Source organism: Chlamydotis macqueenii, chromosome 12, assembly GCF_036417535.1.
Source record: "Chlamydotis macqueenii isolate bChlMac1 chromosome 12, bChlMac1.mat, whole genome shotgun sequence".
Classification (NCBI taxonomy): domain Eukaryota; kingdom Metazoa; phylum Chordata; class Aves; order Otidiformes; family Otididae; genus Chlamydotis; species Chlamydotis macqueenii.
This window is the reverse complement of record NC_141567.1, coordinates 20679761-20698304: the sequence shown is the minus strand read 5'-3', so window position 1 is coordinate 20698304 and position 18544 is coordinate 20679761. Positions and strand designations below refer to the sequence as shown.

The 18544-nt window shown below is 41.9% G+C and overlaps 1 protein-coding gene across 4 annotated transcripts in view; it reads right to left on the bottom strand.

Moving 5' to 3' along the window:
• The window catches only part of APBA2 (amyloid beta precursor protein binding family A member 2), a 96867-nt gene extending 84705 nt beyond the window's left edge, over positions 1 to 12162 (bottom strand). For 2 of the 4 annotated variants that reach the window (XM_086757570.1, XM_086757573.1), the window contains exon 1: positions 11379 to 11663. The gene's annotated coding sequence lies outside the window, so the exon portion shown is untranslated. Of the gene's footprint in view, positions 1 to 8134; positions 8219 to 11378; positions 11664 to 12072 lie in introns of those variants that run through there. The other 2 variants (XM_086757572.1, XM_086757571.1) reach the window with 2 other exon arrangements.
• Between the last annotated feature and the right edge of the window lie 6382 nt (positions 12163 to 18544).

The window sequence follows — 18544 nt, the reverse complement described above, 5'->3', positions numbered from 1 at the left end:
TTTTTAGACTACACCTCTCGAATAGACTTTGACGGTCTGCATGTCATTCCTCCAGGCTCAGTAACCGCTTCAGGGAAGTACAGGAGACAATAGCCGGCTACCTCTTTGTCTTCTCTGCCATCCTGTGCTCTGCTAGAGATGGGAACACTGACAGTTCTAGTGAGCTATCAAAATCCTAACTATTTGAAGACTTTAAGCCTGGGGTTTGGGTTGATTTTTTTTTTTTCCTTTTTCTTCACACACACATAGATAGACTTTCCCTATCAGTAACTGACAGGGTAAGTAGGCAACAATGCAGCACGGAACAGGAGGAAGGCAGAAAATTCGCTGTTACACAATATTCCCAGAAGAATGAACACAGCTTCAGCCACTCTCACTAGCAAGTGTACCCTGGGGTTGATGAAGATGCAGTGTCAGCAGAGTTGGTTACATCTACAGTTGGCCTAAACAAGAGATTTGGTTTGGACTGCAGCTGGCCTAACTGCAGCATGTAAAATAATGGTATCGCATGCAAAAAAAAAACCCCATATGTAAGAGACCTATTGGATAAAGGGCATTAACCCTGCAGCGCAAGGTTACTGTACCCCAGTCCAAGGGAAGATCACAGCTGGGCAGCAGTATGGAAGACTCCTACACACAGCAAGCCTCATGCTCCCTATCTGCCTGTTACCTTCCTTGTGTCATGCTGGCTATCAAAGGACATGGGGAACATTAATGATGCTTCAGAGACAGAGAGATATAAAAGTTAGTATGAAAACAAGAATTTCCCCTGCATATTATTTAATTGGCGTAAGATAATCCTGTTTTACTTAACGCATTTAAATACAATAAATTTCCTAGGCTCTCAGCAAGTGTTGCTATGCGTTTGAATAACAGTTTTGAGAATTCATGTTTTTCCTTTCAAAATTAAATAGCTGACAGATCACTGAAACATCCTACCTGAGACACCACATCAGTACACTGTGTCTCAGTCTATTTCGTATTTATGAATTTTCCAGTTCAGTACTCTGCATCTCCCATCATGAAACATGCAGTAAGTAGCTACTAAGGCAAGAATGTAAATGGCAATATAAGTCTTGCTAATACTTATTCTTCAGTGTTTTGACTATTTGTTCCTAAATAGATTGGTTTGTCTTCAACTGATGCTGAAGACTGTGTATAAATTCTGCTATCACTTTTACAATCAGTCATGTCTTGTCTACAGTTATACAGATATATATTTATATATGGCACAAAGTATTATGGCTGGCAGAATACGATCCTTAAAGAATATCACGTTGTGCTCACTGGGAAAGTCACATGTAGAGTAATTCCTCTAACAATTGGGAAAATTAGTATTTTTCTATCATCATTAAGTCAACTAGGTTTCACCTTTCTAAGTGTAATTATTATGCTCTGAAAAACTACACCATGGCAGCACCAGGTTAGCTCCCAGCCACTTAAATTGCAAAGACGTGCCCACAGTCCCTTCAGAATAGAAGTTGCTCGCAATTGTAAAACAACAACAACCTAACACTGTGCAGACCCTTCCTTGGCTTTCCCAATGGATTTTGGCAGGCGCTTAGAAGGCTTCCCTGCAGGATACACACGTAGCCTGGCATTGCAAGGTTATAATCAACTTCTGTGCCCTTTGAGTTCTCTCTATCAGATTCAAGCCCTGAACAGTCACATAATATTTCCCCTTCCATTTAGTTCTTCAACTGGTATTTGCTAGAGTAACAACTGTCAGCTGGGAGCAAATAAATCCTAAATTACATGTGCTGTGGAAAAGTCCATTAACCAATGTTTCATTATGTTAAGAATTCTGTGGATATTCCTGCCAGAAAGAGCTTAAAAATCTGTAAGTCAGTCTACAGGTGACAGATGAATGAAGTGGAGTTTGTTTAAAAAACAAACGCACTCATACCCTGACACTGCACTGGTCAAGAACAACAACAAAGGAAATACTTTAAAAATTTCAAAGCCATCCTTTCATAGTCTCCATGGCAGAGAACTTTTTTTCCACATGCTATTTATATTTACATAGGCAAATTATTTAATACATTTATTTAGATATATAATTATTTTTATCTTCATAGTTCAAACCAGCAAGAAGGTTAAGAGCAAAATTCAACTAAATGGCAAAATCAAATCAAGATTTTCCAGTTAAGTACATTTAAGCTATTTTAACTGATAATTATAGACATACCTATTATCCCAAGTCTTCAGTAAATGTTTGGTCTCTGTGTTACTGATCAAATCCAGTGTTTCACACGCTTTCTCTACCATAATATGAGGTTATATTGGCTCTGTGCCACGTTTTTACACTCTTGTAATATTCTTCTCCTCTGTCAGATAAAAGTGAACAGAAGATACCGAACTGTTGGGCCTATTTAGGTAGGTCAGTCTTCTGAGCAATGACAGAATACTGCTGTCTTTGGAAATGCCTATAAGGACTAACACCACTAGTCCAGCCTAAGGAGATGACAGTCATTGTGTCAATGGGACCAACACGTTCAACTAGGGTCAGCCCCAGTTAGAGTCACAAGCTCCTCTGATGATGAGAGGGACTATCATCTTAGAGGCAATATGGATTTCGTCCTGTCAAGACAAGTTTCTTTGTGCCAGAGCATGGGAAGGTTGGGAAACATAGAGCAGATTTCATGTTTCCCAACCTTGTGATGGTATTTACCAGTACTATACTAGGTTACTACATTATCTTAATTACTACATTAATTTAATTAGGATTATAATCACTTAGATGAAAACATGTAACACCATGGACTGTTGACTGATAAAACAGCTGGTTCAGAAACATTGGATGGCATTTGGCTTGTTTATATTTATCATGAATAGTTATTAAAATGTTAAGTACCATCAGAAAGAAAACAAATAACTCAACCTTGTATCATTCAAACAGATGCTGGTTAATATTAAGGAACTGATTTCCATGACAATGGCTATAGCACTGCCAATCACAAGAATTCCAAAATTATTCAAAGGTATCATATCGTCCACAGATGTTTAAAGTGCACATTCACAGTTTCTTCACTCCTGGAGCCAGTGTGAGTAGAAATCTGAAGCTGCGATTCTCACGCACCAACAGCTGGAGCCTTAACTAAACCATGAAATACTGTAAGACTCCCAGTACTAAAAAGTATTAACAAATCTCAGCTAAATCAATGTTGGCTCAAGAATAAGGCAGAGGTTTTACTAAACTGTGATTTACAACCTCCAAAACAAATAGAGAGACATGCACCGGAAAAAAAAAATAAAAGTCACTGTAATAAATAGTGCTCAGTTTTCTCTCATTCCAGTCTTCAGCAAGCAAAGCATTTACTGCTAAGGTTCTTTACTATGCTTTGTACAAATTACCTTCTCATGAAGAAAATCATTCCTGTACCAAGATGTTTGTACGACAGAAAGCAGATCAGCTAACAGTTTGTTATTCTCCCAAATGCTACTGTACAAAGCAAGAACCAGGTTAAGATAGTCCTGTGGATAAACCTTTAGGCAACTATTCCAGGGATCCTGATGTTATTCTTGGTTCAGTCACCTGGCAGGGGGAATGATTCTGGGCAAGGCATTTCAGTGACTCCCCATCTGTAAAACAGGGCCATCAAATTTATTTCCTTCTCTTTGACACTTTCTGGTAAGAAGTTGAAAAGCTAAACCCTACCTAGCATGATAGCACAAAAGAATAGAAGTACCAATGTATACAACTTATGCTGCAATAAAACTGACGCGAGGTTATTCATCCCTAGAGTAATATCATCTTAACAGCACTTTTTTACCCCAAAATCATTATTTCCAATTAGATCATCTGCTAGTCGGTGGGTCCAGTTACGACGGGTATGAATTGAACAATAAATGGAGGACAAATATCAGGCGAAACACATGCTGTAGAGACAATTTATTATCACTGCAGGTAGGTGTGGAATAGATGTGCTGAAAACCCTAAGGTGGTCTCTTCCCAAGTACTGAAAACACCAAGCATCACAACAGACACCTTCTGTGCCTGTTACTTAGGGAAGAACAGAGGGAGATTTCCACCTACCATGGAAAACAAAGAAAAACCCTTTACTATTAAAAACAAGCACACACAAAAAAAAAAAAAAAAACCAAACCAAACCAAAAATCCCAAAACCCAACACAATTCCCCAATTGACTTAAAGGCACATTCCCAGTACCACACAGATATTTCCATGGCAAGTCTACCATCAAGAAAGCAGGTAGTCATTCCCAGGAAGGAAGAATTCTGCCACCAACAGCCTTCCTAACACTGGAATCCGAAACGCAATGCAAATCAGTGTTTACTAGGAAATGTTCCCCGTCACTGCTCATTTTAGGCCTGTGATGCAGTACTGAGCATGAAACTGCTGCGCGCCAACAGAATTCCTTCCCTTTCGATCATCCAGCACGCAACAGCTCTTATCTCCTGGGCCATAATATGTCAAATACTTCTACATAATTAAAGCCACACTGATTGACTGGCTAAGAATATCACAGGGATAAGTTTATTTTTAAAGCTGCCTTATCTCTAATCAAGAGTTGTCTCCCAGTACCACAGGATTTTGTGCCTAAAGGACATCATATATACACACACACGTACACATTTATATAAAAATGGCATTCCTTTCTCCTCCACAACCCAGCAATAGCAAGAAAATATCATTATACTCTGATTTCCCTTTGTAGTGCTAAATCAGAGACTATGAAGGATGGCAAGAGGCACTTACTGAGGTAGGCAAAACGCACATTTTCATTGAGTACTGAAACAATAATTTATATTCTCCCCTTGATATAAACCTTTTACTGCACTACAGAACAGAACCTTTCCATATTTCATTGCTTTGTTCATCTCCGAGATTTATCATAGAGGGGTTTATTTAGGAAAGAAAATAAAAATCTGTAGAGGTCAAAAATACACTAACAAATTGGTGACACGGCTTATGTCTTGTCAGGTTATTTTCTGTTCTAATTTACTGTTAACAGTTCATTCTTTTTAAATGCAAATCTGTTAAGGGTAAATGTAAATGTCAAGGCAAGCAATTCCGGTAGCGTGGCAACAACAGGCTATGCTGCATAGTAAAAATTTGGAACCCAGGCAAGTCTTTGCTGCCTTTCCACACCGGATCAGTTTATAAGAGTGGAAATATTTATGTAACTGCCTCTATGACTATTCCTACATTAGCCGTTGCAGTGTTCTTTGAAACTCCAGACAGCACAGTAACCCTGTGAAACCTGGTAGCAGTCAGGATGGCCATCCTGATAAACAGATGAGAAGAAAACATTAGAAGAAAAAAATAAAATTAAAAAAAAAATCTGGTTAGTAACAGTGTTCAATACAAGATTTCATTCCCAGGAGAGAGATTTGGTGTGGATTTGAGGACTATGGCAGCCCTGATGCAACCTTGCTTCTGAAGGAGAAACAGGCAGTCCCATCGCCATGCACCCTCCCTGATCTCTTGGCTTTTAGAGGACGAGTTCTGAGACCTATTTTAAGATTTGACTAAACCAAAAGCTTGCACTTGCCCTTGCACTGAAATGATATTTTTGTGGTAGCTGGTATCAGTGATTCTAGAGAGTAACGTCAATTGTTTTATGTCGTTTCCATCTTGGTGATAGAGGGGGAAAAAGAAAAATAAAAATCCTATGTCATTCCAGAACAGGCTCTGGTCTGTGCAACACCCATTCTCTCCAGTTGCTCCAGTAACCAGGCACTCAGGAATATATCACCATTTTGCTGGGACAGGAAAAGGCAAAGGTAACTAGCAGTTCTGAGACTCCCTGGAAGGAGAGGCTAACCAGTAAAGTACAGCAGACGATCTGCTGATTTTGAAGGGCACAGCGGGTGACACAAAGTCCACCCAAGTACCTTTGTTTCTCTCTAGCGCATGAAGGCACTAAATATGTGGAGGGCTGTGTGGGAACCGTATTTTCTTTATTATTCTTTCTCTCACATAAAGATCAGATATTCCACTGAACCCGAACACTGAATGCCAAACACAGCTACTCCTCTGGGAGGTTCTTACAGTACTGTTTAGAGAGGTGCTGTCCTTGTGGGACTTGGGCTTCTCACCCTATGTCATAGTTTCTGTAGAGGGGAAAAAATGCTCTTTAGAAATACTTGTCTAAATTGTTTTGGAGTAATTGAGCACCAAAAAAAAAAAAAAAAAAAAAAAAAAAGACAGATAGAACCTCAATTTTTTGTTCCTTGGTAGTTGTTTATCCTCGTTTAATGCAGACAACACACTGATGACTTCACAGTCTTGTGTTTCATAGAATTTGAGGCAGCTATCACCTTGATTTTGGAACTGTAGCTAATGTTTCATCCAGGCTCCCTACTTCTACGTAAACATTCACATTTTTGGAGCCTACACTTCAAAAATTCCTGTCACTTCCTCTTCCTCCTCAGGGAATTTTTCCAGACATACCACTATCACCACCAGCAATACAGATATTGTCTTGTTTCCCCTCCTCCTTCTTTCCTTCCTTCCTCCCATGTTATCTTGCCTTATGATATGCTAATTTCATTTCTCTTATCAGTTTAGAACTCCTAAAGTAAGTCAGCACTTACAAGTCTACAGGTCTCTGCCTTATGTAGATGATGAGCTTTCTCCCAAGTTTTATCACCACTTTGCATGGCCGGATGCCTAGGGAGTCCCTTACAGAAGCTCTCAGGAGATCTGCCCATGTGATTCTCCCAAAGACAGGCATGTTTGTGGAGAATTGAGGTGACATTGTCACTGCCGACTGTTGCTAGTCTGCAGTTCAACTAAGGTTCCTATCAACTTTTAGAACCCCAAGATACGCAAGGTCTGCTATATTTATTCCTATGCTTCCTTCTTCAGCAGCTTACCCAGAGGAGCAGACCACACAGTGATCCCAGGGGATCATTCTGATGTCATTCCTAAAATCTTAACTGAATGAACCTCTCTCTGTGGACTCAGGCTCTTAACACAGTGAGATGGAACAATGAAAGTCTATACATAAGAATATGAATTCTCCATTTCTGTTTATCTGCTAAAATATGAATTTTCTGTTCAATTTTTACTGGAATTGCTATCGCACTAAATCCCTCAGAGAACTCTGCAGTGTCATGCTAAGATAATCACTTGGCTGTCACTCACAACAAATCCAAAGTGGAATAACTGGAAAGCAGAAATTACTCTTCTACACTCACTGCAAAAAAAAAAAAATACCTTACTGGAGAAAGTGGAAATGAACCGCAAAAGACCTACATTCCCATGTCAGATACCACCACTTGGCATTCTGACCACACTGGTCAAGCATCTAGATCTGCACACCCACCAGAACATGGTCAGTGTAACAAAACTGTTATGTTGGGTTGTGAGCTGGGCAGTTGGTTGGTTTTTAAGATGTTGCTATACTCGTGATAGTAAGTACTAAATTGCCTTCTATACTCGTGATAGTAAGTACTAAATTGCCTTCGATGACCACATCAGAAAATCTTAGCTAAATCTAACCACTGTACTCTGGTGAAAGAATTTCACTAAATTCTTCACAGATTAGATCCTGTGGACCCTTAACACACAAAAGAAGAAGACATATAAAAGAAAAAACTTGCAAGGTCAGGCAGATTACACACTTTGACAATGACCAGGGTTATGGTACAACTGAGTTGGGAGAGGAACTTCTGCAAAGGTTCTAGTTGACAAGTGCGTTTGTGAGAGGGATCTCTCAGAAAGTAAAAGGAAAGACAGAAATGTGGAAATAATGCTAGCTGGTGACATGCTCACAATTACTAACATCAGTGTACAAAATGAAGCTCAAAAACTACTTCATTCAATTAACAGAATGGAAATAGTCACCCTGCCTTAAAAGGCATTACTTAAAAGTAATGAAACAAGTTATTCCTATGTGTCTGAATCTTCATTACAAAGTCTGTTACTAGAAGGGCTATTTTCTGAAGGAAACTTGATCTTAATCTAAGATTTTAAGATCTTAACTTGATCTTAAAATTCAAACCAGCCAACTATCCAAAGATGCACCTCCATACAGCTCCCACTGGTAGTCCAGGTGGGTACCTGAGAGCAGCAACACTTCTTCCTTGTCATTCCTACCTACAGGGCTTCTAGCTCTCCCTCTCTTGCTTAGGTGGATTATCTATTAATCCCACAGTTTTCTGTACCCGCCTCTGCTCAGCTCTAACTTACTCCTCTTGAAGTGCAAGTCACCTTCCTCTGCTGCAGCAGGTGAATGAAGACAGTAAGTACTGCAACAAAAAAAAAAAAGGAAAGGGATGTCAGGTACTCCAATGACAGTGCATTTACCTACCAGCATCAGAAACAAAACAGTTCATTCTATATGTGCTTTTACCAGTTGTACAAGACCTTTCTTCTGGAAAATAGTATCATTAGCCATGATGAGACTTAAGTTCAGACTAAACTGAGAATTGGAATGAAAGCCCTCTTCTCACAGATGCCGTGATAATGCCTAAGTGCTGCATGTTCAGCTCCCGCCGGCAGCCCAAGCCTAAAGCACTGAACACTTCAAGAAACACATGGTGCTTTCTTGAGCTGCTTTTCACGCAGCTCTCAAGGGAAAATGGGTCCTCAGGAAAGAAAAAAAAAGAAATAATCTTGTATTTTAATGCTCTCTCCAGTAGACTAAAAGCATTTGCAAGTATCCAAAGTACTCTTAACGAACATTTGACTCAGCAATTGCATGTTTTGTGGAGCGTCTAAAAACTAGTGAATTCTGATTCTGCTTTCAGCTCTTCCTCTTAGCTTGGGAAGCACATGTGACTGCATCAGTGCTTTATTTTCTCCAGCTACAAGAACTACCATTATGTCTCTTGCACTAATGTTGCGAAGCTTTAATTTCCTCACAGGAGTGCCAAAGATAATACGTAGAAAGGTTCTAGCTTGCAAGAAGTATGTTCTTCCTTTTGTTTATATCTACATTGAAATAAATGTATTTCAAGCACGTATCTCTTCCTTGGGAGGCTTATCATAAGGTATTGGTTTGTACTAACAGTAACGTGCTGTTACACAGGTAATAGAGGCCAATGTCTTACACTGCTATCCCCTTTACTGAGAGGCACGGATTAGCCCTAGAATGGAGGCTCTAGTTCTTTCTAAAAAAAAAACAAACTATGAAACATGTCTGCTCCTTGAATCATGCACAGATAGGCACATACATACAACTGTTCGTAGGATCACAGAACAGGGCTTTGTCCAGGCTGGTCTTAAAACCTCCAAGGACAAAGACCACACAACCCCTCTGGGCTACCTGTTCCCATGTACAATTGTCCTTCTGGGGTAAAAGATTTTCCTTGTATCCAGTCTGAACCTCTCATTTCAACATCTGCCTATCGTCTCTCATTCTCTGCCACATACCACTGTGATGAGTCTGGCTTCACTTCTCTGAAGAGATCCTTCTAAATACCAGAAGCCTGCTGTTAGGTCCCCCCAAAGTCTCCCCTTCCACAGGCTGAGCCAGCCCCACTCCCTCACCCTCTCCTCACTGAGCCCGACCTCCAGCCCCAGCCACTTTGGTGGTCTCCGTGGAACTCCAGTTCACTAGTATCTTCCTTGCACCAGGGAGGACTAAAACTGAACACAGTATTATGGATCTGATCCACTGAACGATGAGTAGAGGGGGATCATTACTTTTCTTGATGTACTGGCTGCATTCTTGTTTGTACGGACTAGGATGCTCCTGGCTACCTTTGTTGCCTGGGTACGTTGCTGGTTCACGTGCAGCCTGCTCTTCTCTGGGACCTCCGGGCTTTCCTGGCAGGGCTGCTCCCCAGCCTCCATCGTTGCAATGGCTTAAAGCAGGAAAGCATCGCCTTGTTTATTTAAGCACAGATTACAAGGGAAATGGATATAAAAAGTCTGCAAAAGTACCCAAAACCTGATGTGCTCAAAGGCTACAGCCAAGATTTTGTTCTGGACAAACCCAGGACCTTCCGTATTTGTTTGTCAGTCGATAGCCTAGAACAGATAACTTCTTGCTAGATTTCTCTACCTTCAGCACAGGAATAAAAACTGGAAGAGGCTTAAGTATTAAGCTTAAGTATTAGTATTTTCACAAATTATTTCTTAGCAGATAGAACAGCTGTAGAGATGGTAAAATCATGCTTCTTGAAGTGGTTTCTCATGTTCACAGCCTTAAGCAAAGGTCACTTTTTAAAGACCTTGCTCTTATTTAAATTCATGTCCAGTCTCCAACCTGAACTGGCATTAACCAAGCAACTGCACAGAAAAAATGCTTTTTGAGATTCTTCCTTAGGATCACAAGACTTTGACCAAAAGAGCTGAGAGCTATGGCCTTTTCAAGAACACTTTTCCCTTAAGATCAGAGGATCAAGGGGAAGCTATAATGCAGCTGCTGATTAGAGGCAACACTGCATTTTTAAAAATAGCTTGAGATATTTCCAAGTGCAGATAAGGGCTAAACTATCAGAGAATTTAGGTTCAGGAAGCCTGACAATTAAGGTTTACAAGGACAAGTCCGCAGCTTGAAATCCTAGGAGCCCGAAGTGGGGTGAGGACAGTGGCTTTCGCTTTAGTAGTTTAGTACTCATAGAACAACACAGGGAAATAAAAGCTCTTTCATCCCTGTCTGTCCCATACAGAGGAGAATCTGGACTACACAGTGAGATAAACTGCAATCTTATGCTTTTACATAAACTTCAGTCTTATGCTTTCCAGCATACAGATGACCAGCACATACTGTATCTTTACTTAAGTGGCAATAAAGAATTATGCTAAAATTCCCCCCTTTTAAATTTACCTTATGTGGAAATACTGTTGCTTACACACGACCACATAAAACGACAGCAGTTGTTTCTATTAAGTAACAAGGGATTTTTGGGTAACAGGCATAATACATGAAACACCTTTTCTGCAAACAGATTTCCCCCCCCCTTCCCGGGAGATTATAGTGTGGCCTCGGCCAGGTAATATAACTGAAACACTACTTGCATTTTTTCACCCAAACTGGTCACAGTAATTTAAGACTTTTCTTAAACATCGCTGCAATGCACATCATCTCTTTACGATGAAAGTGCTATGGTCTCTTGTCTTTATTTAAATTTCTCTTCTTGCATGCCCTCACCAGCACGCAACAGCCATGCAAACGACATTGAGGATGCAAAGTACGTAAATCTGGAGGCGCAGCCCGCTAGCTGAGGCAAAACCAGCCAGTCTCTGCCTTTCCAAGATGCAGCTCCAAACGCAGCATTCCCTTCCTCTCCCCCACCCCCATCCCTTTTGTTACGGCAACACAAAAACCCCCCACATATTCAAAAAAAAAAAAAAAAAGCTGTTCAAAAAGGGGAAAGCAGACCGTGCTATACCGTCTCATGCTGTTTAGCCCAACAAAAACCAAGTATTCTTAACCGAGCGGTTTTTTTCCCTCCAGACCTCACGGTGAAGGGAGCGGGGGGATCAAAAGCTCTGCTCCATTTGCTGCACGAAACCAGAAACGGACACAAACTCCTGGCCGCGCTGCGTTACACGGGGGCTCCTCTCGCTTTTCTTTCGCCTCTGTTAAGACCAGCAGAATCCGGAGCCTCCCGCAAAAGTCAGACACGATGCCTGCGCCGCATCGGCCGGTCCCCGCATTGCCGACAGCGGGCACCAGCCGCGGGGAGGCGGCGGGCTGAGCCGGGGAGCTCGGAGCCGTCCCGGGAGGGAGCTGACCGCCCCCGGCAGCCCGGCCCCGGGCAGAGGCTGCCGGCGCTCCAGCGCCTGACAGGAGGCGGCGGCTCCCCCGCCTTCCCGCCGCAGCGGCTCCGCGGCAGCCCCCCCCCCCCCCCCCCCGCCACCCCGCACCGGAGCCCCCCGCCGCCATGCCGCAGGAGCTCCCCTTCACCCCCGTCCGTCCCCTCGTCGGGGAGCTCGGTTGCCAGGGGACGGGGATGAGGCGGGGGCGGGCAGCCCCCAAGCCCCGGTTTCGAGGGGAGCAACGCCGGCGCGGGGCGGGGCGGGGGTGGCGGCGGCGGCGGCGCCCCCTCAGCGCCCGCGGGCTCCCCGCTCACCCCGCAGGGATGAGGCCGCCGGTCCCCGCGACGACACCGGCGGCCGATTTCCCCCGCCCCGCGCCCCCGCTCCTTACCCCTGCTGGCAGCGGCGGGGCCGGGGAGGGGAGGGGGGGGGTCAGCGGCAGCCGCTCTTTTGTGTGCCCGCCTCAGCGCCACACACCGAGGCGGCTGCCGGGCCCGGGAACCTGCGTGCGAGAATAGCGCCGGCCGCCCGGGAACCTGCATGGCGCATAGTCCGGCCGCCGCGGCGCCTCAGCAGGGGCGGCCCCGGGGGTCTTCCCGCCTCCCCTGCGCCGCGTTTGTGCGCCCCTGAATTTCTCACAAAACGGCACCGAGAAGCGGGCGGCTTGGTGATACGGGCTAACCTGTCAGACACGCTCTTCCACAGATACCAAAGGCCCAGCCCCGCGCCAGCTTCGCACCTGCCCGCGGAGGAGCCGGCCCAAGCCCGCGCTCCGGGGAGAGGCGGCGGCGGGGCGGGCCGCTCCGGCACCCCCGGGGCAGCGGCACGGAGCAGCCCCTCGGCCCGGCTGCCCCTCGAGCGGCGGCGGCGGCGGGCAGGGGAGGCCGCCCTGCACCTGGGCTGTGCCCCCTGCGTGGGTGGGGGGTCGTGTCGGGGGGGTCTTTCTGAGAAGCGCATCCCGAACGCTGGCTGTGCAATCCTGCCAGTTACAGGCCTCAGGTTTCCCTGCTTCTTGAGGTCCTGCAGTGCCGCAAAAAAAAATCAAATTAAACACCAAAAGTTTCAACGTTGCAGCAGGGGACAGCGCTGGACTTAGTCACGTTCCGTTGTACAGATTTATGAGATCAAATCGTCATTTTTATGCCCTAGCGCAGGCAATACATAGATCCACCCCATAGAGATTAAAAATGGAAGATGCAATGTGTAATATTTGAAAGCTTGCTGAAGTGGGGTTCCCCAGGAACATTTCTTATGGTGAATGAGAAACATGGTTGGTTCCTCAGGCCTTTCGTTAGAAACTGCTAGATCTTTCTACTGCAGCTGGGTGATGGGGACTACTTTGGACGCGAAGGAACATAGGTGAGATCAAGTTCTCTTAAGCCGATTTCGACAGGACTTGCTCGTAAGTATGCAAATTTGAGACCTACAGCTGTTCTTGAGTGTAAAAAGTAATCTTTCTTGTGATAGCAAAAATTAAAAGCTGTCCACGTGTAATTATATCACATTCCAGTCAGCCAGATATCGATGTTCGCTGTAACAGCTGTGTCCCCCAACTTGGTGCGCTTCTGTTTGCACGAGGGCAGCTCTACCAGTTGCTTAGCACCGAGTCAAATTCCATGCACATGGAAATGCCATTTTGTGGCATTTTTATTCTCATTTAGTTGTTAAGATGTCTGTTAAGATTCACAAACTACTGAGTAGCCACTTGCTAGCAAGAGGCTGTTTTCTATCATGGTTTTTCTATGGTGACTTTTCTCGTCTGTGCCTTTCTCTATCCTAACTACTTGACTGGTTTTGGTTCTCCTTTGAAGATAATGAAAACTCAAACATTACAAAAACTGTAATGCATGTGTGTTTTACACAGAACTACATACATGCATTACAGTTTATTATTATTTATAGGAAGTTACATAAAATCTGTAGATGGGTTGTTTAAACATTTGGCAAATCATGTTTTAATTCGTATTACGAATTCCTAATGTTGTTAACGTGATGAAATAGCCTCACATACATCAGGAAGTTTTCTCTTTCTCAATCAATATACCAAAAGCAGTATTCACAGCTTGATAGGGCAGGTATGTGGGTTTCTTTTGAAGTCACTGCAGCTGCAAGTATTGTACTAGAACTGACCTCTCAAAGATTGCGGGGGTCCCAGAGGGAATAGGATAGATTTTTTTTTTAAACTTCTTAAATGTAAGTTCCTAACAAATATTCTCCCTCCACCTCATTTTGGAGACAGTGACTCAGACAGGCGGGTATTATAGAAAATTACATACCAAAATGGAAGGTAAAAATAAGGTACATAGTATCAGTCCAATAACGCACCTCTCTGCTACTCTGGAAATAATCTTTTCTGTACAAGCCAGTCACAGAAGTGAAGTAGAATATGATGCAGAAGTAGGATATTCCCCCTATTTAATGCAAACTGTGCGTCGTCACATAGGCCTTCAGAGTACCCACAGTTACTAATTACTTCAGGACTTGTTTTTTTTTTTTTTAAATCATGGTTTAAACCTATCTTTATTACTGAAAAAATGAAATGTTAAAAATAAGAAAAATCTTCAATAAAGATATTTTTATAGATTTTAGTAGCTTTTTGCTATTTTTCTATTAACATAGCATAATAGTTAAAAGATCACTTTAGATTACACCTAGAAAAGTCATTAAGTGCTTCAAAATGTATCATTACTTTAAAATGTTTAAGAGAGAACTCTTCCTCACTTGTGAATCTATGCTATATACTCATAGATATTTAAAGATACCATCCCAGGAGGAAAACCTCCCTTCCTCACAACAAGATAAAATTTACATTTCATAAAATGTTCAAACTGCTTTGAAAATGCTTATCAAAGGTGATAGATTTTGTATTCCTAAGAAGGTGAGGTTTCACATTTTAAAATGTCAACATTGGGCCAATTAATTTATACATTGTTGTTAGTTTCCATTTCCATATTAATCTTACTTGATTAAATGTTCCAAGTTCAAAGTGTCGGTTACCTTTCTGTGTCTAGTGTCACCCAGCACCCTTATGAGAAGTACCAGGGCTACTACTTCAGGGATTTCTTCTGTTTCACACTCTAATAATTTGGCCAACGTGACAACTGCTTTGGTAAAAGAATCGCGTGTTTTCTGAAGCAATTAACTCTAACTTTTTCTCTTAGTTCAGAGTCCTTGAGTCCAACAAACCCAAGTCAGATCACTACAGGAAGAATTTATTTTAATGAGAAAGTCAAATGAAAATCCAAGGAGGTGATGGAGAGCATGTACTGTAAGTGCCTCAACTAGACATTGTAAACATCTCCATGTTTCCTGGTCTTTCTATGAGACTTCCTCGGTCACACCAACTTCCATTCATCTATCTTAGCAATAAAGTCCAAATCCAAGGACTGTGCTTAACAACAGGCAGCAATGCTTCTGCACGTGTGTTAAGAAAGTGAACTCTAGTCTCAGGATTGAACACAAGAAGTATTATCCACCCAGGAACACGTCTGCAGAAACAAGTGCCATCTTCGGTTTCTCTTGTAATTCATTCACGGCTTTCTAAATTTTCAGGCGGTGTTAACTGTATCAAGGCACTGTAACTCTGGCATTATGATAGAGTGCATTCTTCCAAAATTTGAGATAAATTGGGTAAATATGGTAATAATGAAAGCAATTGAATTCAGGATGAAATACCCAGTGGTTTGTTGTTGTTTTTTTTTTTTTTAATTCAGATGAATTAATTGCAGTATAAGCAAGATGGGACCAGTGGTTTTGCAGATTTGCAAAACTGCAAGGTTAGCTTTTAAAAGGCATGCAGTTAGTTATTTTCCCAGCTTTTTGAGTTTGCTTCTAGGGTTATGTCATCATACGGAATGGCAGACATTCTGCAGCCTGTTCTCCTCCTCCCACCTAGGAAAGACTTGAGGGTTGCATAGAGGAAGTAAAAAAAGATATTTTGCATCATTTAATTACGAGCCCTTTAGCTGCCTGAGTAACATTGATGGAGTCCAGAAAAATGTGTCTTGTCTGCCTTAGGCAGCATTAATTGGGAACATGCTTGAGCTCAGAGGGTAAAAAAGGCACATGGGGAGACTGGAGCAGGGAACTTACACTTGACAAATGACCCAAGCGTGAGAAAATTTACTGGCAAAATATTAACACTTCATGCTCTGAAAAGCTTGACATTATGAGAAAAGAAGGTTTCACTGCACCTTTTGAGGGAAAAAGAAAAAAGCCAAAGCCCAAATATCTGTTGTCAAAGCCTAATTCCCATCCAAGCTAATCAGGCTCCAGTTATTTGAATGAATGTTGTTCTTTCCAGAAGTTTTATACTGGTGCAACAGGCGTATATCATTAACAGTCTCTCCACTGGAATAAACAAATCACAGTTCTCTATTGCTCCAGTTTCCATCCCTGACCTTCCACTGTTTCTTTATGTTATTCCCCTTTTATAATCACAGCAGTGACAAAGGGCGAGGTCAATATATCTGATGCCACCCCCAAACCCTTAGAACGTTAGAACAAAGGATGACTTGTGAAGGCTCTCTTGTTTAACGTGAAGGACTAGAGGTTTGTTACAAGTATAGGAGCTGATCGTGTTCCCACCTTAGCTGCCTTCAGGTTCTTCAGCTGTCCAGCTCTCTTGGCTATTTTTTCCAAGTCTAGAGCTCCAGGGGTGGAAGTCTTCATACCTTGTAGCGCATACCCAGACAAGTAAGGGGGTCTGATCCCACCAAATGCTAAGAGCTTGTAATAAGCATGCCCTCGTTTTTGGTAGTTACTAATTTTATGACCTAAACTTTCTCTTTTTTTTTTTTTTGGTTAATATCTTGACTTCCACCTTAGGAGGAATCAGATGAAATGTATAAACTGTGAGTGAGAGAGGAGCACGACTTAGTTACGATGAACAAAATACATCAGCTGACTTGGTGCTAGGCAACCTCACTGCAGTCAGTCAGGAAAATTGCTGGTTACTAGCTAAAATCATTACAAGTCCCTCTCTGCTAATAAGATGGGGAGCACAATGAGGCAAGTGGAGTAAATATTGTTTACTCAAAATCTCCATTCCTTAGTACTAGATCAAGCTACTACTCTGAGTGTATTGATAGATGCCATACACAAAATCCCATCTCCTTCAGACAGGACGAAGAAATGGAGTAGGAACCTAGGGAGGACTGCCCTGTCTTCTGTTGCACTGAACTTAAGGGCATTAGGTTCAAAGACTTTGTTCAATTATCTTGACGTGTAACGATCGAGGCTTCTAATCTTGGCATTCCTATGGTAGTTTTGCAGAAAAGATGCCTCTCCATCTTTGGAAGAACGGAAAGACAAAAGCAGCTTTGCTAATAGAATGTCGCCTAGAACAGCAGAATCATATTTCAGGAATATCAAATCATCCTGCTTTTCCATCATGAGCCTTAGGATTTCTAAATGCAAATTAGAGCTTAGATCACAAACTAGAGTGATTTGATGAATACAGAAGCCTGTATTTTTCTTAAAATATGACAGAAGTAGTATTTATTTTGAGTACAAAACTGTCTCATTTAAAAAAAAATGCATGGCTTTTTTCAGAAGTAAAATTCATGAGGAAGCATCAATGTCTTTAAAGCCCTGTTTAAATCTCTGGTCAACATTATACTTGTATTTGGTTGTGGCAAACATGACACGGAATGCAAATGATTCCATTTCCATTAATTAAATTTCTCCTAGACTAAAATGAACTTACTTCATATCAAGCTGAAACTATTCACTGTATATGCAGAGATGTAGGAAAATATAAAATTTCGATTGTGGTTTAGCTAGGAAAAAATATTACTGTTAAGCAGTAAGAAAACTAGAGAGAAAAATAGCAAGTCTTCAATTCCTACAGTTGACATGTCAAAACAAACCTATAAAAGAAAGTATCAGGACTAACACTGCTTGCTTAACAGACGCCAATAAAGTGAATTCTGTCCATGAATAGCTCAACAAACTGCAGCCTGTCAGAAGCAGAACTATGCTGGCATGCTCTCTGATGTTAAACACAGTGTACATAGCCCAGACTTAGGCGGCTTGTGTTTTCCACTGATTTTGTAAGTGCTTTTGCTTAGGAAAACAGTATCTATAAAGTAATTTAAAAGATTAATCGCTATTTGTTCAGGTCTCTCCCAGATATCTTCCTATGGATAAAGCTTGAAAACCAAATACTCAATACCTGAAAAACCAAAAATGTGACAAGTATATTACAGTCTAAAATGTATTTCAGGCAAATATTGGTTCAGATACTTTTCTCACATTGCCTGCATATCCACAGAGGTCATAGAACAACTAAATGATGATTTATGCATGGTAACTTCCTTGGCAGTAATTATTATGCCAAGGAAAACTTATTTACTGATTGCAGACACCATACAATAACATAAGGATTTTTTTATTGCATGAGCCAATCAATCAGTGTAAAGCACAGACAGTGAATGGTGAAAACCGAAAATACGATGCTCCTTTTTCCTTTATTTCTAAAGGGAATACCGAAGCTATATTGGTGTCACTAGAAGTGGGTCTCTGCTCGAAAATGTAGAACAAAATAATGTGGGATGACCTAGAAACGGTACAGTTTCTGTGGTTACAGAGGTAAAGCCATTCTGCAAACATGAGGCTACAGAACATCAATTACTATGTTACGGATGTAACTTGGCTCATGTATTTGTCTTTAGAATCACAAAGGATTCAAGAAATGTCAACAGATTAATTCTGAAAATTAGATCAACAACAGCAAAAAAAAAAAGAAAACGACCCTAAATCTGCAGCACTATTTTGGTACTCAAAAGCTGTACTCCATCCGCAGGAACTACAGTGAACTTGTAGAGACTGAATACCACATCAATATTCCCAGCACCACCTCA